This window comes from Geospiza fortis, unplaced genomic scaffold (genome assembly GCF_000277835.1).
Source record: "Geospiza fortis unplaced genomic scaffold, GeoFor_1.0 scaffold317, whole genome shotgun sequence".
NCBI lineage: Eukaryota > Metazoa > Chordata > Aves > Passeriformes > Thraupidae > Geospiza > Geospiza fortis.
In genome coordinates, this window is record NW_005054398.1 from 2,688,033 (window position 1) to 2,699,613 (window position 11,581).

General features: G+C 46.6%; 1 long non-coding RNA gene across 2 annotated transcripts; it reads right to left on the bottom strand.

Moving 5' to 3' along the window:
* Window positions 1-2,284: 2,284 nt before the first annotated feature.
* Window positions 2,285-11,515, bottom strand: LOC115948431. Of its 2 annotated transcripts, none has more exons than XR_004082261.1 (3): window positions 11,382-11,515; window positions 10,754-10,834; window positions 2,285-2,541 (listed from the first exon to the last, which is right to left on the bottom strand). It is a non-coding gene; the product is annotated as an uncharacterized LOC115948431 (long non-coding RNA). The 2 variants fall into 2 exon arrangements; XR_004082260.1 differs by lacking the exon at window positions 2,285-2,541 and adding an exon at window positions 9,705-9,991.
* Window positions 11,516-11,581: the final 66 nt, after the last annotated feature.

Consider the following 11,581-nt stretch of genomic DNA (forward strand, 5'->3'; position numbering starts at 1 on the left):
ACAAGACTGACTGGTATTTCTCCCTGAAACACTTGGATCACAATGGCCTCAAGTCTGGTGACAGAGGGCAGGAGCTGCTTCTGCTGGGTTGGCCGTGTGTCCCACGGTTGGAGCAGCCCAGTCCCCAAAGCCAGCTCATATCTCTTTACCTGCCCTTGAAAAGGCCAAATGACCCAAGTACACTGTCCAGGAAGTATCCCATGTTCAATGCCAGCCTTGGAACTCCTCCTAAAGTTCCTTTGAGCTCTGCACCTCTTGGGAACAAGGAGGATTCCCATGATTTATCAACATCTCCTGCCCAGGGGTTTGTGTGTTAACTCTGAGTGACATCATCACCTCGTTGCAGTTTGGGGCACCAGGGAGTCCCAGACCACACTGCAAACAGGGCAGGTGGCGCAGACAGAGCTGAGCAATTTGGAGTTAAACAGTCTCAGTTATTTAGGGAATTCACATCCTGGCAGCCAGAGCAGTGAAGACAGAGAGGTGTCACTTTAGGGTGCTCAAAGTGGGATGGGGAGAGCAAAACTACACCCAGCTAAGTCTGTAAGTCAAGACTAAACTATCTCTAATTGCAGCCAGGTGAAACACTCGAGTAGACAGTCTGCAAGTGCTTTACAAAAAGTGGAAAGCTAAAGCTTTTTGTACAAGCATTAATCTTGATGCCTCACTGGGGTCAGCTGGGAGTGCAAGGAGAGAATTCAGCGCAGTCAGCACCGGGCTGTAAAGATCTATGTCCAGCTTTGCATTTCATTCTGTTTATCTGGGCTATTAATTAGCTCCTTTCAGTTTCCCTGTGAAGATCTGTGTGTTAGGGCTCCTGAACACTCATAAAGATCTGTCATTGATTGCTTGGGCAGCTAAATTGGGTCGACACTTCACCACTCAGAGGTTTCTTAACTTTGCATCCTTTTCTGCTGCGCAGGAATACTGGGGATGACTTCAGCCTTCTCAGAGCCCACTTGTCCACATTGCTTTCCTAATTTCATCCTAGGTATGGCATTTCCATTACAAAGGAGTTGTGTAGTTGAGCTCTGCTTGGTCTGGGTCTTTCAATAGCTGATCAGAGCTTCTGGTCATGTGCTTGTGCTCTTTTCCCTCAGAACAAAACATCCTCTACACAGATCCTGGACTATCAAAGCCCCCGAAACAGTTCAAGTGCCAAACACAACCCCAACAGCAGCCTGAGAAATGATGTTTCCCAGTGGGGCTGTTGAATATGCACAAATGTATGGTCTGTTTTCCAGCGTGCCTGTCAGAGCCCTGCTGCTGCCTCCAGCAGAGAAAAATATTTGTCATAGGCCATTTCCCCCCAAACTTTACTGCTTGCAGGAAATAGAGAATGTTCTTTTCCAACATATTTATTTGTATTTCACTGTAATCACAAAGGGTTGTGTTTTCCCCCTTCCTCTGGTGACCCAGCAGGGTCCACTGCTGGCAGTTCTGTCATTATCTCTCACAGAGCTCCAAGCCTTTTCACCCTTTCCTCTGGTGTCAGCTGCACTCCAGGTAAAAATTCCATATAGGAGATGAGCTTTAAGGTGGCTGTTCTCATTTCAGATTTACTGAGCACCCTGTGCAGGTTTTCCAATTTTTAAAATCCCCATTCTCTTGTTCAGGTACCTGGGGAAGGTGTTCTGATGTGAACAAGGCTTTCCAACACAACTGTAAATGCTGCTAATTTTTCCCACCATCTCTTTTACTGTCTGTGTTTTCCCATCCATTGAACAAGGGAGCTCTTTGGTCAGAAGGAAAAATCCCCCCTGTGGGAGCTGACTTGGAGCAATGTCACTGCTCACTCCCCAAAGTCTGCGTGTAGCTTTTTGGGTTAATTAAGTTCCTAGAAGTTTGTAGGTTGGTGTACAACTTGAATATCTTTATATCTTGAATATCTTTATGAATAACTTATCTTTGAGGTTTGGACCCTCCTGCTGCAGTGTCACCCCACCTATCCTGGGACCAGGAACTCCAAACAGGGATTTTGTCCATGTTCCAGGCTGTGTTGGCATTCTCACATTCTTGATCACAGAATCCCAGAAGTGTTTAGTTTAAAAGGGACCTTTAAGACCACCTTGTTCCACCTCCTGCCATGTGTGGGAACACCTTCCACTTGCTGTTCAACCTGGCCTTGGACACTTCCAGGGATGGGGCAGCCACAGCTGCTCTGAGCAACCCCTGCCAGGGCCTCAGCACCAAACACAGCCAAGAATTTCTTCCCAATATCCCATCTAAACCTACCCTTCTTCTGGTGCCAGCTTTAGGTGAAGTGCAAGATATCTTACCTTAGTCACATTTAATGGGACAGCCATCATTCACTTGTCTCAAGTGAGAATGAGTGAAACCTTTCATGTGTCAGAACCGCCTGTAGCCAGGAACAAGACCAAGTTCTTCCTCTTTCTGGTGTGGAAACTGCTCACAGCAAGCTCACTGCTCTTGTGTCTAAGTTCCCACTGCTCCCTTCCTACAGCAGGTGCCTCTTCAGGAGCCTTCTGGAGGCACCTCACCCCAGGCACTGCTGCATTTGCCTGAAACTGGATGCAGAACCTAAAAAAAAAGAGAGAAGAGAGAGAGTAAGATAACAGGAGTGGTTTTGAGTTTTTTCTTCCTGATGTCTTTCACTGGTACTTTTTACAGCTTTCTTTTTAAGCTGAACATAATTCATGGACTCTGCTCTTTAGAAAAAAAAACCAAACAAGACACGTTAACAGCAGTAGTAAACATAAAAACAAATGTCAGTCACACTATTCCTTGTGGTCCCCTGTGCTGCCTTCTCCAAGGGCAGTGGTTCCCAGAATGTCCTGGCAGCCTCAGGAGTGGTGGATACCACAATGACACCCCAGAAGGAGCAGCTGAGTGCTGCTGATTGCTGGAGGTCAGCAGAAAAATGCTGGACTCCCATCTGAAAACACAAACCCAACAGATCATGGACTGAGCAGCAGCATGGAAGGGGGTGAGAGGCAGATTGCGGCCTTTGGGGACTGGGAAAACAGGAGATTTGTGAGAAAGCTTTTCTCCCTCTGTCAAATCTCTGTTATTTGTTACCTGCCTCAGAAGGCTCACGGCTGAAAAATACCATTGCTTTGCTTCATGGAATCGAAATGTCCACATGATACAGACATAAAGCTCAATTCCTGCTCAGCCCTCACCAAAGGTTTTTGGTCACGGAAGGAGAGTCTTTTCGAGAAATTGATTTTTGTTGAATACCTACACTTCTGTGCTTTCAGAAACGAAGGACACTTCTGATAACAACTTCTGATAGCCTGAACATCTTTCTTGACCAATTCCCCACTTTTAGCAATATAAGTTTGTTCCAAGCATCTGAATTCTCTCCAGTTTTTGGCAGTGATGCTTTTTAGCTGAATTTCTCTGGGAATGTGAAGGCATCTTGCTTGTGCACAAAATGCCCATTGCCTGTTAGCATAAGAGCATTTTCCTCCCAGATTCCCCTGCCAGCATGTGCCTTCACTATGGGAGGAGGAGGAAATGCATTTCCACTTTTGGTCCTTCTAAGAGCATCCCTTAAAAATGTGTATTAGTGCAGAGGGAAGCAGGTGGAGCAACAGCCTGGGCAACATTTACCCTGTGGTGGTTTCTGGTCACAGGGAACCTGGACCAGCACCTTCACCTCTTCTTGGGGCGGTGCTGTTCAAGCCCCACCAATCCCTGCTGGAGTCAACTCCCCACCTTTTGTTTCCTGCTGCTCCCTCTGCCCCATTCAGTGTCTCTGAAGGCCTTAGTGTCTCACTTGGACACAGAGTCCCATTGTGACCTCTCAGACACATTTCATACTTCTCAGAATCAATAACTTCCGCTGCAGTTCCAGGAATAGCGGGCAGTCGATGAATCCCGTCAGGTTCCGTTAGGAGGAACAGAGGAGCAGCCTGAGGATGACATTTCTTAGAGAATGCTACCCAGGCATGTTTATTGTTTCAAGTCATCTGACTTCAGGGCTCAGGCAGGGCCTGCAGCCTGTAGCACTCATGTAATTTGATTTTAAACCTGCCACTGAGGTGCTGAGGGAATAATAGCAGTGGTAGAAGCCCTGTGTGACAGCAGACCCAGCAATCCTGACGTGCAGTGCCCAGACCTGTCAGGGAGATCTGAGGGCTCACGGCTCCATCACCCATGTTCCACATCCCATCAGAGCCTCTGGTTTGCTCTCCTGGCTTTGATCACCAGTCCCCTGGGATGAGCATTGAAAGGTGGGAGAAAGGTGGTGTTTTTGCAGAAGTATTGCCCTCAAGGGATGTTTAAACAACAACAAAAAGAAGTGAAATGAATGTCTGTGAGAAGTGTCAGATTGAAGCTTGAGGAGTCAGACTCTTCACCTGTCTGAAGGCTGCCCACATTCTCCCTGCCAGAGCTCTCAGTACAGCACCGTCCCTTGGCACAAAGTGTGTTCTTTGCTTTTCTTTTATGTCCCCATATTGCTCAGCCCTGCAGCTGAGAAAGAGTCAGACTGTGCTGATGGGGTAAGAGGTTGCATTGGTAACACTAGGAAGGAATGTTGGCTAATTCACCCTGGTTTTAGAGATGCTTAAGAATTGCAAGAAGTTAGAATGATTTAAAAAAAATGTATGCAGAATGAGCCAATAACTCTGATTTTAAACCAGGACCTGCTGGGAACAGAAGCTTGTTTCTCTCCTTAGCAAATCAGGGCTGCACCCCTGCTATTGCTCTCTGGGAAGAGACCTCCATGCTCTCCTTTCACAGCTATGTCACCAAGGTCTTGTCCAGACTTTTGCAGCATTCCCAGGTGCTGCAGCACAACCTTTCCTGGCAGGAAGGTGATTTGGGAAGCACCATGATCACAGTGTACAGGTCCTGTGGCAAAAGAAATCCCCCAGGGCTCCAGGCATCCTTCTGTGGCACACTATGAGCTTGGGGTGGAAGCCCTTTGTAAGCCAGGTCTTGTTCTGAAAAGTTTAATTTTACAACTGTTCAAGTTTGTCCTTTTGTCAGATAATGTGGTAAAAATGAAGAAGTCCAATATTTCCTCCATGAAAAATTCATTTTATTTATAGGAAATTCCTTCATAGCATTTGAAAGGGTGATGAAGTTTGTTTGAGCATTCCAGTTGGAGGAACCAAAGCCAAAACTATGACTTTAAAGGGCTGTCTGAGAGTGCATGAACAAGATTATTACAGCAAACAGGACTCTGTCCCTGTCCCAACCTATCGTCCAATGTCTTTATTCCTTCCTGTTTCTGTGGTTCATTGTCCCTGTCTTCACTACATCATAGCAATGACTGGTTTTGAATTGTTGAATTAGTTTTGAATTGTTGATCTGCAGACTGAGGTAATTTTGCTCTTATTTACTCTTCCCTCACAAGGTTCTAATAGCACTCCAGTTCCTGCCATTTAAAGCAGAGGGACACTTCAGCCACCATGTCCAAGCAATGACTCCTGGAATCATTGTTTCTGTATATTCATTTTTAAACACCTAAAATCACAGTCTGGGATACAGACCAAAAGGAAGGACACTGTGGGAGTTGTGGGTTTTGACACAACAGTCAAATCTATTTGGTGTCAAGTTTTATGTGTGGACTTGCTCATCTAACTCTGGCTCATCTGTTTGTATCTCTCACAGATAATGAGAGATTCTTTCCATTTCCAGGAAACACATGTGATTCCAGCTGTATGACCCAACACCTCAGCTGACCCTTTCAGGTATCACACAGAAAGGGCCGGGCTGTGCTGCTGTTGGTTCCTGCCATGGGCAGAGGTGAGGTTTGTGAGGTGTGCTGGGATCCCCAGGCGTGATGGGCTGTGTTTTCCAGGCATCCTCTGCTGCTGGTCTAAGGTTATTTCTTTGATTTCCCAAGCCCAGAGGTAAATGACCATTTCTCTGTGCTGAGCATCAATTCTTTCCCTTTTGTTCTTCTCCTTTCTCTTCTCCACAGTTTTCCTCTCGCTTTAAATTCTCTCAGAGCGCTGCAGTCTCACTTCCCCTGGCACAGGAGAAAACGTGGTGGTGTTTACAGAGCAGAAGCACTGGGACTCAGGAGATGTGGAAGGTGGCCCTGCTGGCTCTACCTCCAACAGCTCTCCATGGTTCTGACTTCCTGTCAGGATAACCTGCACTAAAACCCCTCTGTCTGTTCCTGTGTGATCCTACAGTGTCTAACACAACCTCAGGTAAGACCTTTAGGCACTCCCATTATATGAATGAGAACAAGATTGTTGGTGTCAGTAATTAACATTCTTGTGGGATTGTTGGAAAAGCTTTGGGATAAACACCACCTGGAATCCTTGCCTGGCTTATGTGGTTTTTAAGAAGCAGAGGAGACTGATCCTGCTCGCACGAGAGGGCATGGACCATCTGTCTCCTCTCTTACTGGATGTGCAGAGTCTGTCAGTCCAAAGATCAGTTGTTGCAGCTCAGGGAGAAGTGGGACACTGGAAAAGTGAGGGCATGGTCAGTGTGTCCCCAGTAATGATCTCATCTGAGAATAAGGACTGATGACAACCACCAAACCAGGAAAACACAGTCACTGTGTGCACCTGTGGCACAGTGTCATGCCAGGACAGGCTTCCAGAGGTGAAATCTCACACTACTGACATGGATGACAAAAATCCCATTGACTGCAGTAACATCAGCCTTTCCCCTGGGGGTTACTTGCATTTCTCTCCTTCTGGATGCCCAGAGACCCATATCCCACATCATTATGTACTTCTTGATAACACATGCATTATCCTTCTCTTTTAAATTGTGGATTGGATTCCAGTAAACCCTGCCTTTTGGATTCTAGGTTCCCTCCATCTACCTCTGAAAATCCTAAATAAACAAACATTGGATTAGACCTCAGCAGCTCCCTTGCTCAGCAAGGGAAGCCTTTAAAAGCATTTTACACCAACTGCCCTGTTTATGTTTCAGACTCTGTCAACCTGGCACTCAAGGAGCTCCACCTTCCTCTCAGCCTTCTCAGGGAACTCACCTCAGTGATTGGAAGGTCTGTCTCCATTTATGACCCTCCCTGATTCCAGTGAGGAGCTGGAACTGCTGTTGACCTCAGGAATGACAGAAGTATATGCTGGGGTTAGGGGGTTTCTGGCATATGACCTGCTAACCTAGAATTTACTTGGCAAAGTCCAGAGGATGACTTTTAACCTCAGAGCAGTTTGCAAAACCACATCTGTGACCAATAAATGTAAAAAAATAAATGAAAAAATAAATCTAGCTCCTATTGAAGGATGAAAGACAGCACACCTTGCTGGGCACTGCTGCTGGAATCGGGATGGAGATTGGGAATAATCGGACAGGCCATGTGCCAGATGTTGTCCATGAATGGAGCCAATGCCTCACACAAGGGAGGCAGCACAGCAGGTTAAACTGAAGGTATCTCACACCTCTAAGTCTTAAACTTAACGAGCCACGTCTTTATTTGTGCTGCAGCCCCTTCTTATCCCAAATTGCCTTTACCAGCTGCCAGAGGATGCCTGGTAATGGAAAATTCTCTGGATAACAATAAATTGGTGTAACGATTGAGTGTCACCTCACATCCTGCTAGGCAATAGAGAAATCACGATGAGAAAAATAGGCATGAGCAGAGTGGCACTGAACAGTGCAATCCTAATTCCATCACCCTTCTTGTGGGCCACAGATAACCCAGAGCAATTTACAGCTGCTCTGAAGCGGCTCCAAGTCTCAGCAGGAGTCGGGAAAGCTCAGTGCAGCCTCGGGACTGAGGAGTCGCAAAGATCAGGGGAGTTGTTGTTCCATAACCTTGCCTCTGCACCAAAACCAGGGGGCTGCTTTGGAATGGGAAGCACTCCAAGCAAAACACAAAATTTTAATCACTGAAATGAAGGTCCTCCTCTGGCTCCCTCTCTGGAGAATAGTCTGTCTCTGATGATCGTGCACAGATTCCCAAAGAAGGTAAATTTTGGATTTAAATCTCTATGTCAGCGTGTGAATGACACCGTTAAATCTTGGCTGTAAGGCTGAGATATCTCCAAGAGGAGAAAAACACTTTTTTCCACTTAAGTGGCTGAGGTAGAGAAGGTAAATATATTGTCTCCCACTATTAAAGGGCGAGGAAATCATTTATACATGTGTATTACACCTTTGCACCTAACAGTGGAGTTCTTTTTTAAATTCAAGAGTCTAAAAGTTTAGAAATACCAACATTAAGGTGACCTATGCAACTGTAATTTGTCCCTTCCATGCATTTGCATTATGATACAGTATTTAATTCTAATTAGATCACACGCTGTTCTTTCAACAGGTTCCTGGCCTTACTCATTGTACAGAATAGACTGTGCTCACTAAGTAATAATTTTATTTTCTCCTCGCTGTTCACTGTGTGGCCCGTGCTTTATTTACAGCAGACTATTCAAATATTGTTCTGAAGACAGATTTATTCATTTCTTCCTGAGCTTTTCCATGGGACTCATCACTGTGGTATCCAAGTGCTTCACAAACTCTAATTCATTTTCTCAACACTGTAGCGAGAACTGGTGTTGCCCTTATTTTACAGACGAGGAACTCGGGTGTACAGACAGAATAGTAAAAAACATCTTTCATTTCAGAGATCCAATTAGAAATACTCAATGGCCTGATTTTGTCAGAAAATAGAACATGGCCAGGCATCTAATTGAGTCAGAAGTTGTATAAATTCTCAGTTATTGCAGATTTATCTGCAAGAGTTCTTCATTTCTGCAAGTCAGGCTTCAAAATGTGAGCCCAGGCACCTGGGCAGTGCTGACTGCACAATTAGTGCAGCGCTGGGAAGGTCTGTGTAGGGACTGTGCTTTCCATCCCACAGATTCCAGAGGCTAAAAATCCTTTCTGGGAGCAGCAGTCACCTGCCCCACCCACAGTGCTGTGCTTGCTTGCCCAGCAGTTCCTCACAAGGTGCATGAAATACCTACATCTGATTTTTGCAGTAAATGAGGTGGAAGTTTTGGGGCACTTGCTTGGGTTTCCTGACCTTGGTTCAGTGTCTGAGCCTGGCATATCCTTTCGCACTATTTGCCTTTATCCTGGTGTTTGGTAACTGGGGAGTGTGTTACTGTGCAGCCTGAGTACTGTTGCTTTATTGAATATGTACTTCTTTCCCACATAGAGATAACCCCAGTAATGTAATCCTGAGTTGACATCGTTGCAGGCCATCAGCAATGTGGAAATTTCCCTCCGTGAGGGATGTCATAGTTGGCACAAGCCAAGGGGGTGAGGTACATTCTCAGTGTATTTCAGGTACTGATGAGTGCTTTCCAGGTGGTCTTCATTCCCATTCCCAAATCCTCACCTTTCTGCTCTGTCTCCCTGCCCCAGTTTCTGTCATTCCCATTCCTACATCACTGTCCCTAGTGAATTCCCTCTTCCCACAGGCCCTGTTGCATCCCACACCCAGCCTTGGGGTCCTTTTCCCTTGCCCCACTGCAGCTCTTCCATCGCATTCCCTTTGCCCAGCAGGCTCTCCCTCAAACCTTGTCCAGAGCACAGGGACAGCTCCCAGTCCTGCCAGGCTGCATGTCCTCCTCCCAGCAACTTCTCCCATTTCCACTCTGGTTTAAAGCCTTCTCCCAGCAGCCTGGCTTCCAGACTCCTTCTTATGAGCTTTGCTTTATCCCTCCCTCCAGGCAGACCTGTTTTTCCTTCTGGCTCCTCATTCCCTTTCACCACCCCGGAGAACCTGTCTCTCTCCAGAGCCTCTGTGCCTGCCAACTTAGCTGTCCCAGACCCAGTTCCTGTCCCCACTGTGTGCTTTTCAAGGAGCTTCCTGCTCTGTGTTTCCCAAGAAGACTGGAAGGACAGGTCTGCCCTTCCTACCTGCAGACATGGCATGGTCCAGAGCAGCCAGGAACTGGAGCTGCAGGTCCAGCTCTGATCCCACAGCCCTGGGCTGTGGTGAGGATGGAGCTGCTGGGGAGTGGAAGTGCCAGGAAGCCCCTGCCAAGAACCAGCAGGACTTTCAGGATGGTTTTCATAGCAGGGTTTGAGGGAACACCTCTGACAAAGTGACCACTCTCATTTTCAGACTAGAAAATCCCTGACAGAAGAAACAAAAGGAGAAATGTTTATAATTTAACCCAAGGTATGAACTTCAGATGCCTAAATTTCAGCACAGTGGTTAGTCTGGCCCTATTAAATGCGACTGAGGGCAGGATTTTATGATGGGAATTGCTAACCAGCTTTAATAGGAGTTACACTACCAGTCCTGCCTTTTAATCACCGCTTCCATTTTCAGGATAAATTGCAGCTGGTTGCTGGTAATCCTTGTGGCGTATCAGATAGCAGCGTAGCTCGGCAAGGGTAAGCTGGAGAAACCCAAACATCCTTCTGAGGAGGTAATTATTCCATTGTGAAAATGCCCCAGGATATTTTTAGTGGCCAAACCCCCTGTTTCCTGACAGAAACATAAAATAATGAAGCAAGCTTCACAAGGAGAGACGCCTCAGACACCTGTATTAGCTGGTGCTTTGCAGCCACGTCAGCGTTTAATTTGCTGTGTGCATCCCTGTACGGCAAAATCCACACCTGCGTTTGGGGCACTGAGCACTCTGCCAGCCTCTGCCTCGCACAAAACCCTCTCCATAAACAAATCTCCAAATCCCGCTGGATCAAGAGGAATTTCACGGGAATATAGAGCTGCCTGCAACAAGAGGGACACCCTTGCCACACACACCGAGGTTATCAAGGGAAACTTTGCTTAACAGGAGTCTCACAGCCAGTGTAAAAGCCTGGATTTTTGGAACAAATGACTTAAAATTAGTTGTAAAATGTTTTGCAACGTGTTTTGCAGGGGACATACCCATGTTTCACGTCCTGTGGTGCCTCAGGGGTCTGGCTCTCTCCTGGTTACCTCCGGCTCGGGTCCCATGTAATTTATGTCCTGAAAGAGACGATTCAATTAGTCGATTATAAAATGAGCAAGGACACCGTATGCATTGTAAAAATATAATTTAGTGGGAAACAAGCTGAGATGGAAAAAATATCAGGGTACACTCCATATGATTAATGAAGGAGGAATGTATATTTATAGTTTTTATTGTGTCCTTTCTAAGGAACCTGGATCTGGCAGCAGGGCTGGAACGGGCTGGTAACGATGCGGCATTCCAGTGATTTGGATTTGAATGGCAAATGCTGTATAAAACTAATTACCCCCAGGAGGATGAAAATACATCACATTTGCCTTTTTGGAGCATGTCTGGCCTTTTCTTCACGTTATTTATCTTTGAGAAGCATGTTTACTGGGAGAGGCGGCATCCCGAACAGAGCGGCAGAGTCGCTCCCCAAGAAAACAAGTTTCTGCAAGTTATTTTTCTACATTTAGCTCGATTTCGGGTTTCTGGGCGGCTCTGGATTGCTGGTAACCAGCACCATGGCAGAGAAGGGCTCCCTCTTCCCACACCCTCCGGCTCGCCACATAGCGGGCATACCCGGATTGGTGCCGAACCGTCTGGTTTTCCATGTTTTTACGTGTGGAAAACGCGCAGGTCCCGCACTCATGCTGGGCTGGTCCAGGAGAGGGGAAAACATGCATTTATTGCCTTAAAACCCACGAACTTTACGCACCAAACGCCTGAGGGGAACGGGGGGCAAAGCGTCGCCCCTCAGGGGAGGGCGGCGGCCCCGCCCC